This window comes from Podarcis muralis, chromosome Z (genome assembly GCF_964188315.1).
Source record: "Podarcis muralis chromosome Z, rPodMur119.hap1.1, whole genome shotgun sequence".
NCBI lineage: Eukaryota > Metazoa > Chordata > Lepidosauria > Squamata > Lacertidae > Podarcis > Podarcis muralis.
The window spans coordinates 44,633,092-44,645,470 of NC_135673.1; positions in this window are offsets into that span (position 1 = coordinate 44,633,092).

The window sequence follows — 12,379 nt, forward strand, 5'->3', positions numbered from 1 at the left end:
CTGATCTATCACCCTTCACATACACAAGTCTAAAGCTGACTCTGAATCTCCATCTCAGACTCACTCCCCTGCCCAGGCAAAAACTCTCTTTCTTAATCCACCCACCCACCCAACTAGATGGATGTACCTGGCAAACCCACTTTCTCACTGCCTGACCCACCTACCCCCTCTTCCCATACAAAAATGCTCTCTCCCACACAGGACCAGGGCCCTGCAAACCCCCTCTCTCACTCTTCGACCCACCCTCTGCCCATGCAAAAACTCTCTCAAATTCCTTCTCCTAGCTCCACCCCACTCGAGCGATAAATGTCACTGAAAAACTCCCACTCAGGCTCTCACTCTCCTGTTCCCACCGTACCCACACTCTGCCCACACAGTTTTGAGGAGGAGCCTGGATACCAGGAAAAAAGGTATCCCAGACAGTCCAGACAGGACAGGGGACACTTTACTATATTTTTTTTGAAAAAGATGATACTGTTTTTATAGGGACAGGTGGGTGACCCTGGGGGCCTGTCACTGCCTCTCAGCCTAACCTACTTCACAGGGTGGTTGTGGGGATTAATCAAGGTGGGGTGTCAATGTACACCACCATGGGGGGGGGGGAGAAGGTGGGATATACAGTAAATAAAATAAAATAAAAACTAGTCACACTCTCCCTGCCTCAAAGGATTGTCATAAAACTAACAGAGGCTGGGGGGGGGGGACCCCCATCACTCCAAACCTTTTGAAGGAAAAGTGGGAGCAAGAAGGCATAGATGCTTTAATTTGGGCAAAATACTTGGCCAACCTCATTTCTCAACTCCCCTTCCCTTTGGGTCTCATTTTGGGTTAATGGAAACAGTAGGAAAACATATTTCACCCTGCAGGACCTCTCTCTGTGTGCTTCCCAGGCCTTGTTCCCAATCTACTCTTGCCATTTTCATCTGGATGCAAGATGAACCACAAGGCAACAGAAGCAATGAGTGCCCTTGCAGAAAGGAAATAAGAAACCTACAGTGGGGAAAGAACATTTTGTTATGGACTTCCATTGAACTTTTATTGGTTATTTAAAGTGACTGAATAGGAAGGTCTGGGAAGGAAACGTTACTAAGGTTACACTGAATCTCCACATCTCTCTCTCTCTCTCTCTCTCTCTCTCTCTCTCTGTTTCTTGTGGGGTAAAAGGAGGGTTTTTATGAAGTTAAATGCTTCCCAAACTCTCCCCTTATTCACCATGTTTGTGGTCTGCTCAGTGCTATTGCTTCTAAAACTAGATACTTTTTTTAAAAAGCCGTATTTGTGTGTTCAGACCCAGAGACTTCCCCCCTAAATAAAGAGGCATTTTACTTTAATTTTAGTTTTGGTTTTTGGCAGAATTTAGGCCACAACTTTATTGATTACAGAAAAGTGAGTGGTTTCATAGGCTCTGGTTCAACTAGCTTCCTACACCCTTGCAGGTAATACTGACCCAGAGCTCTATCATAGGTCTGCCAAGGGTGAACACATGAGGCAGATGAAAAGCCTGGGAACAGACTCTGTTCACTCCCCAGATGCTCCCCTGGACTCAGGCAAAGGCACAACCCCCTCTTGGGGGTTGACCAAACCAAGTCAAGTCCCTGGATTCCTTTAACTGCCATCCCTTCACATAGGGATGGTGAGACCGTTCTCCCATCCCTATCACATGAACCAGTGCCTTTCTGCCACACAAGCCCCGCACTCACCGCCAACCACTCACACCTGTAACCAATCCCTTAACCCCACTGACATGGAGGTCAGCCACAAATCATTCCCAATCACAGACAGATGAACCCCTGTAAAGGGAACCATCACGGAAGGTAACGCCCGGGTGACAGATCACCATCCTGCCCAAGGCCAGAACCTTTTTTTGGCCACTGCGCTCTGGACGCACTTCCTGGCCCTCTTGGTGGCAGCTGGGCATTGGCTACCTCACCACACATGTTGCTGCAACAGCTGTGACCAAAACATTTTGAGTCCAGGAAGAGCTGCCTTCAACTCTTCCATGTCCTCCCACATGTGGGTCCGCAAGCTCAAGCCGGAAGCTTCTGGCAAATCGTTCTCGCCCAGCTGCACCACCACCACCGCAGGCGTGCCTTCCACAGACACCTTTGCCCGCACCGTCGGGAGAAGCTTCTCCCAACGCATTCCTCATCTGGACACCCAGGAGACGCACACATGGTCGGGGAGTCCGAGCCTGCATCCGAATCCAGACTCTGCTGCCCTCCTGCCAGCCCAGTGAACAATGCTGTGCCCGACTATCCAGACGTGCAGGGCAGGAGGACCCAGGAATGAACAAAATAATATTAATATTAATAACTGCACCTCAGCGCCCCTTCTCTACATAACCCTTGTATCCCTACCGGGATTTGGCAGACGTATTTGAGAAAAAGGGGGCTGAGACTTTGCCACCCCTTCAGACTTATGATTGTCCTATTGACTTGTAGCCAGGGGCAGAGATTCCTTTCGGTTGCATTTATGTCTTGTTGGCCCCTGAACTTGGAGCTGTCCGAGAATACTTAGAATACAACCTTGCCAGGGGGTTCATTCGGCCCTCTACTTCACCTGCTGGGGCCCCCATCTTCTTTGTTAAGAAGAAGGATGGTGGTCTACGTCCATGTATTGATTACCAAAAACTGAATCAGGTTACCATCAAGAATCTCTACCCCCTGCCATTAATTCCAGAATTGTTCAAGAGGTTGCAGGATGCGAAGGTCTTTACTAAATTGGATTTATGTGGGGCATACAACCTGGTTTGGATTTGGGAGGGGGACGGATGGGAAACAGAGTTCCTGACCATTTCAAGTACCAGGTCATGCCTTTTGGAATGTGTAACACGCCGGCCACGTTCCAGCACTTCATAAATGATGTTCTGCATGACTTACTGGACCAATTTGTGGTCACGTATTTGGAAGACATCTTGATATTTTCTATGTCCCCAGAGGAGCATCACCAGCATGTCCACCAATGGTTCATTGGGTTTGCCAACTTCTACCACCACTTCATTTGGGGATTTTCGCATGTGGTTGCCCCCATTTGCAACCTTGTCCGGAAGGATGCCGCGTTTCAGTGGATGCCGGCAGCGCAAGAGGCTTTTGAGTTCCTGAAGTAGGCTTTTACCTCTGCCCCCATCTTGGCCCATCCAGACTTTCGTGCTTGAGGCAGATGCCTCAGACCGGGCGATTGGGGCCGTACTGTCTCAAAGATAGGGGCCACAGCAGTTGCTTCACCCCTGTGCTTTCTTCTCCCACCAGCTTACTTCTGCAGAGCGGAATTAAGATGGTGCTGCACCTCTCCCAATGCAGAAGGAAGCCCAAAATGGCGGCCGGGCCAAAGAAAAAAAGGGGGGTTCCCACCCTTTAGAAAAATTCCCACCAGCCTACACAAAACGGTTAGACAGAAATCAGCTTTAAGGGAGAGGACACTGTCAATAGACTGAAAAGCAATGTGATTGGCTGGACGCAACCACACAAGGCAGCAACAATCCCAAGATCCCAGGGCTGCGCTTAGGCTAGAAAGCCCAAAGTCACAGCCGCTGTTAAAACTAAGCCAAATTGAAGCCACTGTAAAATTGAGCCCTGTGGCAAGCTCCTTGACTAGGAGCGCTCAGGGGCTTAGAGCCCCGCAGGGTGAAAGCCCCCTGCAGGAAGGGGAAGGGGAAGGGATGAACTTAAATCGGGGGAGAATTAAAATTAAAATTAAATTAAGGGGGGAAAGGAAGGGGATAACAAGGAAGATATCATCAAAGACGATCGTCGAAGGCAAGTCTCTTGGCTGCACACAGGACACGCTGCTCACTGTTCCGAGAGAGGAAGCTCTGGGACACGTGCAAGGGCTTATATAGGTCCCTCGATCCATTTAGACTGCACCCCATTGGCCAGATTAAACCCAGCAACAAGGGGCCTACCAATCAGGTGTTGTGGCTGTCCAGTAGACCCACCCACAACCAGGAGGTCAGTCTCCAGGTCTCACTGCAACAAGTGCCCTCTTTCAGGGAGGACACAATTTATTTATTTAAAGCATTTTCCCATTCATTTGCAAAAAAAAAAAGGTTCCCAAAGCAATTTCTTTTTAAAGACAATTCCTGCACTTGCAATCTAAAAGACATGGCACAAAAGAAGCAAAGGGTTGGGGGGGGGGGCATAACTATTTATTTATTTTTCATTTCCAAGCCAATCAAGGATCATCTGCTGAGCACAAGATCATGATTGTGTCATGTAGCTGTTCAGATTTGGCCAGCTGATGACATCACAAAGATAATAGATTGTGTGCTCAGTACTTCTTGGATGAACACTGCCCTTTGTCAGAATGAGAAAATATCACACACAAAAAAAACAACAATGTGAAAGAGTAGCTCCTTATTCAGGAGACAAAAAACGATCACTGCCTCTGAAAAGTATGATATACTCAAAATGCATTAGTGAACAAATTGCTTTTGAAAACCATTTCCTTTAGTGTCTTTTGAGATTCATCTTTCTCATTATTATTATTTCTATTCAAACATAATTGGAGCATCTCCCCCAAATTACCAAGAAGCTGGGTGTTTGTTTGTTTGTTTGTTTGTTTGTTTTAAATTTTAAACTGTGGGAAGCTTCCATGAAAACTTCTGTCTTCTTTTGTCCATTCCTAATAAATAGAGAGGGACGCGGGTGGCGCTGTGGGTAAAACCTCAGTGCCTAGGACTTGCCGATCGCATGGTCGGCAGTTTGAATCCCCGCGGCGGGGTGCGCTCCCGCTGTTCGGTCCCAGCGCCTGCCAACCTAGCAGTTCGAAAGCACCCCTGGGTGCAAGTAGATAAATAGGGACCGCTTACCAGCGGGAAGGTAAACGGCGTTTCCGTGTGCTGCGCTGGCTCGCCAGATGCAGCTTTGTCACGCTGGCCACGTGACCTGGAAGTGTCTGCGGACAGCGCTGGCTCCCGGCCTATAGAGTGAGATGAGCGCACAACCCTAGAGTCTGTCAAGACTGGCCCGTACGGGCAGGGGTACCTTTACCTTTACCTAATAAATAGAGAGAGAGAGAGAGAGAGAGAGAGAGAGAGTCATATAGATATATATTTCAATGGCCTTTTCAACATCCAGAATCGAACTGGATTTTGGCATATGCCAGCAGAATAAAAGATTTAAAGGCATGGTTCTGTTCCTATTTTAGCAGAGTTCTACTCAGACAGTGTCAATCTGGGAATGATACATTGTTTCTCTTGGACCCTTACAATAGGAGCTATTTTTAAGTAACTTGTATATTGACATCCTGAGTGCCCCATTAGCTTTGGCTGTGACAAATAATAGCAGTAAGTGCTCTCCCTAGACGATATTTCATATCGTATTTTGCAAACTACTGACCTATCCTAGTATGCCGTGGGATAGTGGACTTCCTACTTTTGATTCCGGGTATTGACCTTCAAGGGCCCATTTGGTTCAGATCCCAAACCCTGCAGGGTTCGGCCCAAACTGGCTTCTTTAAAGCAGGGGTGGGGATATTGTGGCCCTCCAAAATGCTGTTGAATACCAACTCCCCCAGCCAGCATGGTCAATGATCAGGGGTGAAGGGAGTTGTAATTCTGCAATATCTGGATGGCATTATGATGGCTATTGAGAGGCTATGCCATCAGTACTGTTGTAGATTCTGTCACCAGAACTGAATTAAAAATGGTATCACTTCAGACTAAGTGATGACATGTAGATGCTAGCCTAGTATCCCAAGTAGAATACCATGGCATTTTAAACAAAATCTAAATGGACCTCAAACAGGGGTCATATCCACACAAGGACAGGCCAGGATGTTTTGCTGCTTGAGGAAAACAGAAAATGCTCTCTCTCTCTCTCTCTCACACACACACACCCACCCACCCACACACACCCACACACACACACACCCACACACACACACACCCTTCATACTAGCCTATGGGTGTTAGCTTTCTTGTGGCAGCTTTTTCATCTTTTTTCAATGTGCAAAGTCTGCAGTTCTTGGATAATGTGTGTGGCATCTTTAAGAGATTAATCTTATCTTTGCAAAGCCCAGACTTTAATATCTTGAGAGTTTCTCCCAACTGGCCAGCCACGCTGTTGCGTCTAATGGCTTTGCCTAGCTATGTGAGTTGAGTTTTTTTCCTTCTCCTTCTAAAGACACTGATGAGATAGTCCATAGTGGAAAAGTTCAATTAATTTGGAACTGTGTGGTGAAGAAAACATTGAGAACCCTTGAAAGATCCATAAAACCAGATGCAAAAGCATCCATATGAAATCTTCATAGAGCATTTTGGATTATTTCTATTTTGTGTATTCCCTGCTGTAAGATCACACTTCGGAAAACAAAGAAATGAGCCCCCCCTCCCCCTTTGGTCAAAACTGAATAGAAAGGGAGGAGAGAGAAAGAAAATAGATTTTTGCCAAGTCCCTTTTCTCCCCTTCTAGCTTTGTATTTTCCTCCTAGTTTTTAATCAGCCAATACTGCCAGATGTGAACATGTTCTGTTCAAATTAAGGAGTGGGGGTCAGCTCCCTAGGAGGAAAATATAGATCTCACACTGGGGGTTGCAAGATGGACATGTCAGTGTGAACCTTCGCTTTCCTCTTTCTATCCTTACAATTGCAGTTCTGTCCAGTTCTAAGTGAAAGTTTCCTCCTAAAGGAAATAAAATTGTTTCACACACACACACAAACCTCAAACAGCTGTTTCATATGCCATTTCTGGCAGCAACTGTTGCCAGGAGGCTGCGAAATGATGGAGAAGGGAAAATAAATGGGATGCAAGGCAGCAGGCAGATTAACAGAAAAAGAAGAAAAGGGGGAAAGGGAGGGGAGGAGATTTACAGGCCAACTTGCATATTATCTTCCCAACAAGGAAATATTTGTGTTTGAATTCTCCGGTATAAAGACTCCTGTCTACCAGCATCCACAACAGGCAGACAGCTCATGAGGCTTCCTGGCTAATGGAATCCCATAGAAAGCAGCAGATTCCCTTCCATTGACAGCCACAGCAGTCAGTGATGGCTCGTTGTACTAGCTCACCCCCTGGTTTTCCCCATCATCTTGAAAAGAGGCAGTTGGTGTCATCTTTGGACAGCTGTATCGAATTTTCCCTCCATTCCGATTCGATGAAATGTATGTTTTTGACAAGGGCAGTTTATGTCACCAACAGGCCTGCAAATGATGTGAAAGCTAAACTTCCCTATGAGGAAAGATTACAACATTCAGTGTGTGTGTTTTTAGTTCAGAGAACAGGCGAGTAAAAGGAGACATTGACAGTGGTGTACAAAATTCTTCATCGTATGGAGGAAGTCCCCCCCCCCATCTTTCAGAAAGCTGAACTTATGGGCATCCAATGAAGCTTCAAGTTGCAAGGTTCAGGACAGACAGAAGAAAGTACTTTACACAGTGCAAAGTCAAAACATTGGAACTCACTCCCACTGGAGGCAGTGATGGCCACCCACCTGAATGGCTTTAAGCAGTAGGCAAATTAATGGGAAATGTGGCAATCAACAGCTAATAGCAATGATATTTATCTGTCTCCCTCCAATCTCAGAGGCCTCCAACCACCAGTGGCCTGTAACCTCCAACAGTAACTGGTTTCCAGCAACTGGAGAGAGAGTGGAAGGATTATCTTATATTCCATGCATTTGTCTAATTTTCTTTTGAAACCAGAGAACACTGATAGAGAGACAAGGGTGCTTGGCCTAGTTGTCAGATTCACTGTATCACCTCTGGATTTGTGCTAGGGTGAAGCTCAACCCAATACATTTTGCTACAAAAATTTACCCACTACGTCACACAGACTATAAAGCACCCGTTAATGTGTCCAAAAAGCCAATGGTGGCATAATGGTTAGAGTGTTGGACAAGGACATGGGAAACCAAGGTTCAAATCCCTGCTCAGCCATGAAGCTCACTGGGTAACCTTGAGCCAGTCACTGCTTCTCAGCCAAACCTACCTCACAGGGTTGTTGTGGGGATTAAATGAGGAGGGGGGAGAACCATGCATGCCTCCTTGAGCTCCTTGGAGGAAAAGTGGGCAATAAATGCAGTGTGGTGGTGGTGGTGGGGCTTCAGGGAAGGAGACAGGAAAGTTGCATTACATGAATTTTCCTTTTACCCACACAATGTTGGATACAACTCTACATTCCTTTTAAACCATACACCCTGATGGATAACCTTTGCACGGTGCAACCTTGCTCCTGCTTCTTGTTCCCCCATCGGCATTTGATACCATTTACAGTTGTTCCAATCCTACCTTCAGGACCGAGTCCAGAGAGTACAGTGGTACCTCACAAGACGAATGCCTCGCAAGACAAAAAACTCGCAAGACGAAAGGGTTTTTTGAGCTGCTTCGCAAGACGATTTTCCCTATGGGCTTGCTTTGCAAGACGGAAACGTCTTGCAAGTTTGTTTCCTTTTTCTTAACACAGTTAATACAGTTGCGACCTGACTTCGAGGAGCAACTCATAGCATGCGGTGTGGTAGCCTTTTTTGAGGTTTTTGAAGACTTTGGTGGTTTTTGAAGCTTTTCCAAAACTTTCCCGACACCGTGTTTCGCAAGACGAAAAAAATCGCAAGACGACAAAACTCGCGGAACGAATTAATTTCATCTTGCGAGGCACCACTGTAGCAGCTCCTGGCCTCCTGGCAGCTATGCTTTAGGGTGCTACGGGGGATTATCTTAATCCCAGTGCTATTTCATATCTACATGAAGCTGTTGAGAGCAGTCCTAATGAGTTTTGGGCCAGTTGCCATTAATATGCTGGTGACACTCAGCTCTATTTCTTCATAACATCTGAATCAAGAGAGGCTGTGCAGTCCCTAGGCCATTGCCACGACACAGTGGTGAAATGGATGAGGAAAAACAAGTTGACCTTGAATCCTGGCAAAATGGAGGTACCCAGACCCTCCAAGTGTCCCTGTTTTCAAGGGACAGTCCCGAATTTACAGAAGCCATCAAAGTTTCTGATCTGATCCTAGAATACGTCTTTTCCTTAGGACATCCCTATTTTCATCAGAGAAATATTGGAGGGTATGGAGTTATGCAACCCCAGAGCCAAGGAGATAAGTAACTATACAACTTTTAGAAGACATCTGAAGGCAGCCCTGTACAGGGCAGCTTTTTAAATGTTTTATTATGCTTTTATATATGTTGGAAGCCACCCAGAGTAGCTGGGATAATATAATTATGATTATAATTATAATTATGATCATTGGAGAAATGTTGCAGGGTATTAGGCACAATGGGACGCGGGTGGCGCTGTGGGTTAAAGCCTCAGCGCCTAGGACTTGCCGATCGAAAGGTCGACGGTTCGAATCCCCGCGGCGGGGTGCGCTCCCGTCGTTCGGTCCCAGCGCCTGCCAACCTAGCAGTTCGAAAGCAGCCCCGGGTGCAAGTAGATAAATAGGGACCGCTTACCAGCGGGAAGGTAAACGGCGTTCCGTGTGCTGCGCTGGCTCGCCAGATGCAGCTTTGTCACGCTGGCCACGTGACCCGGAAGTGTCTCCGGACAGCGCTGGCTCCCGGCCTATAGAGTGAGATGAGCGCACAACCCTAGAGTCTGGCAAGACTGGCCCGTACGGGCAGGGGTACCTTTACCTTTACCTATGAGGCACAATGGATGAGTAGTTCCTGTGTCCAAGAAATTGGAAGAAGCAGGTGCAGAGTTTGGGGGTGTTTCTGGGTCCAGCTCTGTCACTGGGGACTCAGGTAGTCTCAGTGGCTCAACAGCTATGGTCATAGCTAGACAGGGAAAGCCTTGCCACAGTAATTCATGTATTGGCTAATTAAGACTGGATTACTGCAATGCACTCCACGTGGAGCTTTCCTAATGCTTGATCCAGAAGCTGCAGTTCATGCAGAATGCTGCAGTATGATTGCTTATAGGAGAGAGGCCTTGTCAGCATATAACTCCTGTGCTCAGAGATCTGCACTGGATGATATCCCCAGATCATTAATGATGTACCCAGTCTGACCTGAGGCAATCTATGGGTGCCTCTAGCCTTGTTATTCGACTCCTGGGTCAACCCAAATTGGCTCCAATTGGTTATGAATTCAGCCAGTGTGCAGCCAGACCATTCACCCAGTGAATGGTAGCATTCTGGAATCACCTTTCTTTCATGAAGGTTATGCACAGGAGATTATAAATATGGGTGTTGTGGAAAGACAGCATCTCTACACATCAGCAAATTGATTTAGACAAAATTATTTTTAAAAAGAAAAGGAAGTGTCCCTCTGGGGATGGGTAACTGGATTCAAATGAATGGCTTCATGCCAGACCCAAATTTGCCTCATCAGGCCTGTCTCTCAGAAGCAGAAGGTGGTTGCCTGATGAGGCTAATTTAGCAGCGATGCACATGGCTTAGCCATAGAGGGGGACATCTGGGACATCTGATGTCCAAAGACTGCAAGGGTCATGGGTGATGTCCTGATGCACTAATCTGTAGGACTGTGCACAGACTTTACACTAAACAGCTTAGACAGCTCTTGCCAACAATGGAAGGAAGCAAAAATATTGCAGTCTACGGGGAGAAGGCTTTAAATTCAGTCGACAATGTTGAAAAATGTGGCATGCTACTCAATAGCCAAGGTAGTTTATGACTTCAACTACCACAGAAATAATGCAAAGCAATAATGCAGTCTCCAACATGCTGTGGAGGGCAATTGGGATGTGCATTGAAGCAGTGGGAAAGGATGCCTCACAGCACCGGAAGCAGAATTTCCCTTTCCATGGTGGTCTTGCCCTCCTTGCCTCACAAACCTGCCTCTGACCAGAGGGCAGACAATGGGTAGCTGCTGAGAACCAGAAAGAGGAGGTGGGCAATGCACAAGTGTGGCTTCCCTCACAGTCACCTTCCATCCTTAGGAGGGGCGGTGAGGGAGGGTTGGCAGGAGCCAGCTGACCTTTGCAAAAGAAGGCAGCCCGCCTCGCCCCGCCCCCCGTGTCTTTTAGTGCTGTGCTGTCTTGGGAGCCAAAATGGGACATCCCAGGATCCAGTCAGGAGCTGGGATGGCTTCTGTAATTCTGGGACATCCCAGTCAACTTGTGACAGTTAGAGGCATGAAGATCTTACTTGGAAAATAAATACAACCCAGGTGGTTAAGAAAGCCCAACAGAGACTCCATCTCCTCAGAGTATTGCAGAAGAACGATGTCAATCAACATTGGATGATCTCCTTCTACCGGTCAACAATAGAAAGTGTTCTTTCATACTGCATCAAGGTGTGGTATGCTGGTTTGACATCAACTGATAGAAAGTGCCTACAGAGGGTGGTGAATACAGCCCAAGATATTATGGGCTGTCCCGTGAATCCGCTGGATGAAATAGTGGAAGAACGTTGCCTCAGGAGAGTGAGGAAAATTCTCAGGAATGATTCACACCCTGGCCGGCATTTTCTTGATCTCCTGCCCTTAGACAGAAGATATAGAAGCATGATTAGTTGCACCAACAGGGTAAAGAACAGTTTCTATCTGTGGGCTGTCAGGCTGCTAAATGAAAAGATAACAACAGGGCAACTGAATTTCGGGTTTGGTGGGTGTGCGTCAGTAAACGAGGGGAATTAAGACGAAGAGAGCTGAGTGGGGGGGTGCTCGTGTAATCTCACTGTATACAAGTTGTACAAGTGACAATAAAGTATTTCAATTTCAATTTTGCTTTGGGCAGCTCAGTGATGAGAACTTGGTCTCTGAATGGCTGCTTTGCTTTTCCCAGGCCCTTGCAGAAACACTCTTACCACCTTGACGTTTTGCTATATATTCAAATGATAGCCTACAGACTTTCCAGTGGGTCACAGTGCCTTGCTTCTTTAATCTTAAATGACTTTTATTTATTTATTACTGATTGCAGCAAGTGATGTTCCTGAACCAGCATTTCTCTACTGGGGCATGTGTGTTCCATTCCCAGCCTATAATGTAAAGTGAATTGTCAGATTTGAGCTCTAGGCATCTATTGAGTTGTACTGAACAGCCAGTACTGTAGTCAGATTAGGACAGGACAGAGCAGAATTAGGATAGGTCAGAGTTTTGTTCGTTCGTTTTGTCTTTTGTCATTACTCTATGTATTTTGTTTTGTTTTTATACTGTAAACCATTCTGTGATGAAGGGTGTTATATTTATTTATTTATTATTAATTAATTAATTAATTAATTAATTAATAATAAACCAGGTATTACCAGTGCACTGCCTTCCAGGTATGGTTGGATTCCACCAGTGCTTTTTTCTTTAAAAAATGTTTAGAGGTACTCTCATTTTCCTACTCATATTGAAACACTGCCCCTCAATGAGGCCAAACTTAGATTCACAAAATGTTTAGAGGTATACGTACTGCTGCGTACCCCCAGAAAATAGCACTGGATTCTACCTTCCATCAGCACCAGCCAGCTTGGCCAACATTAAGGGAATATGGGAATG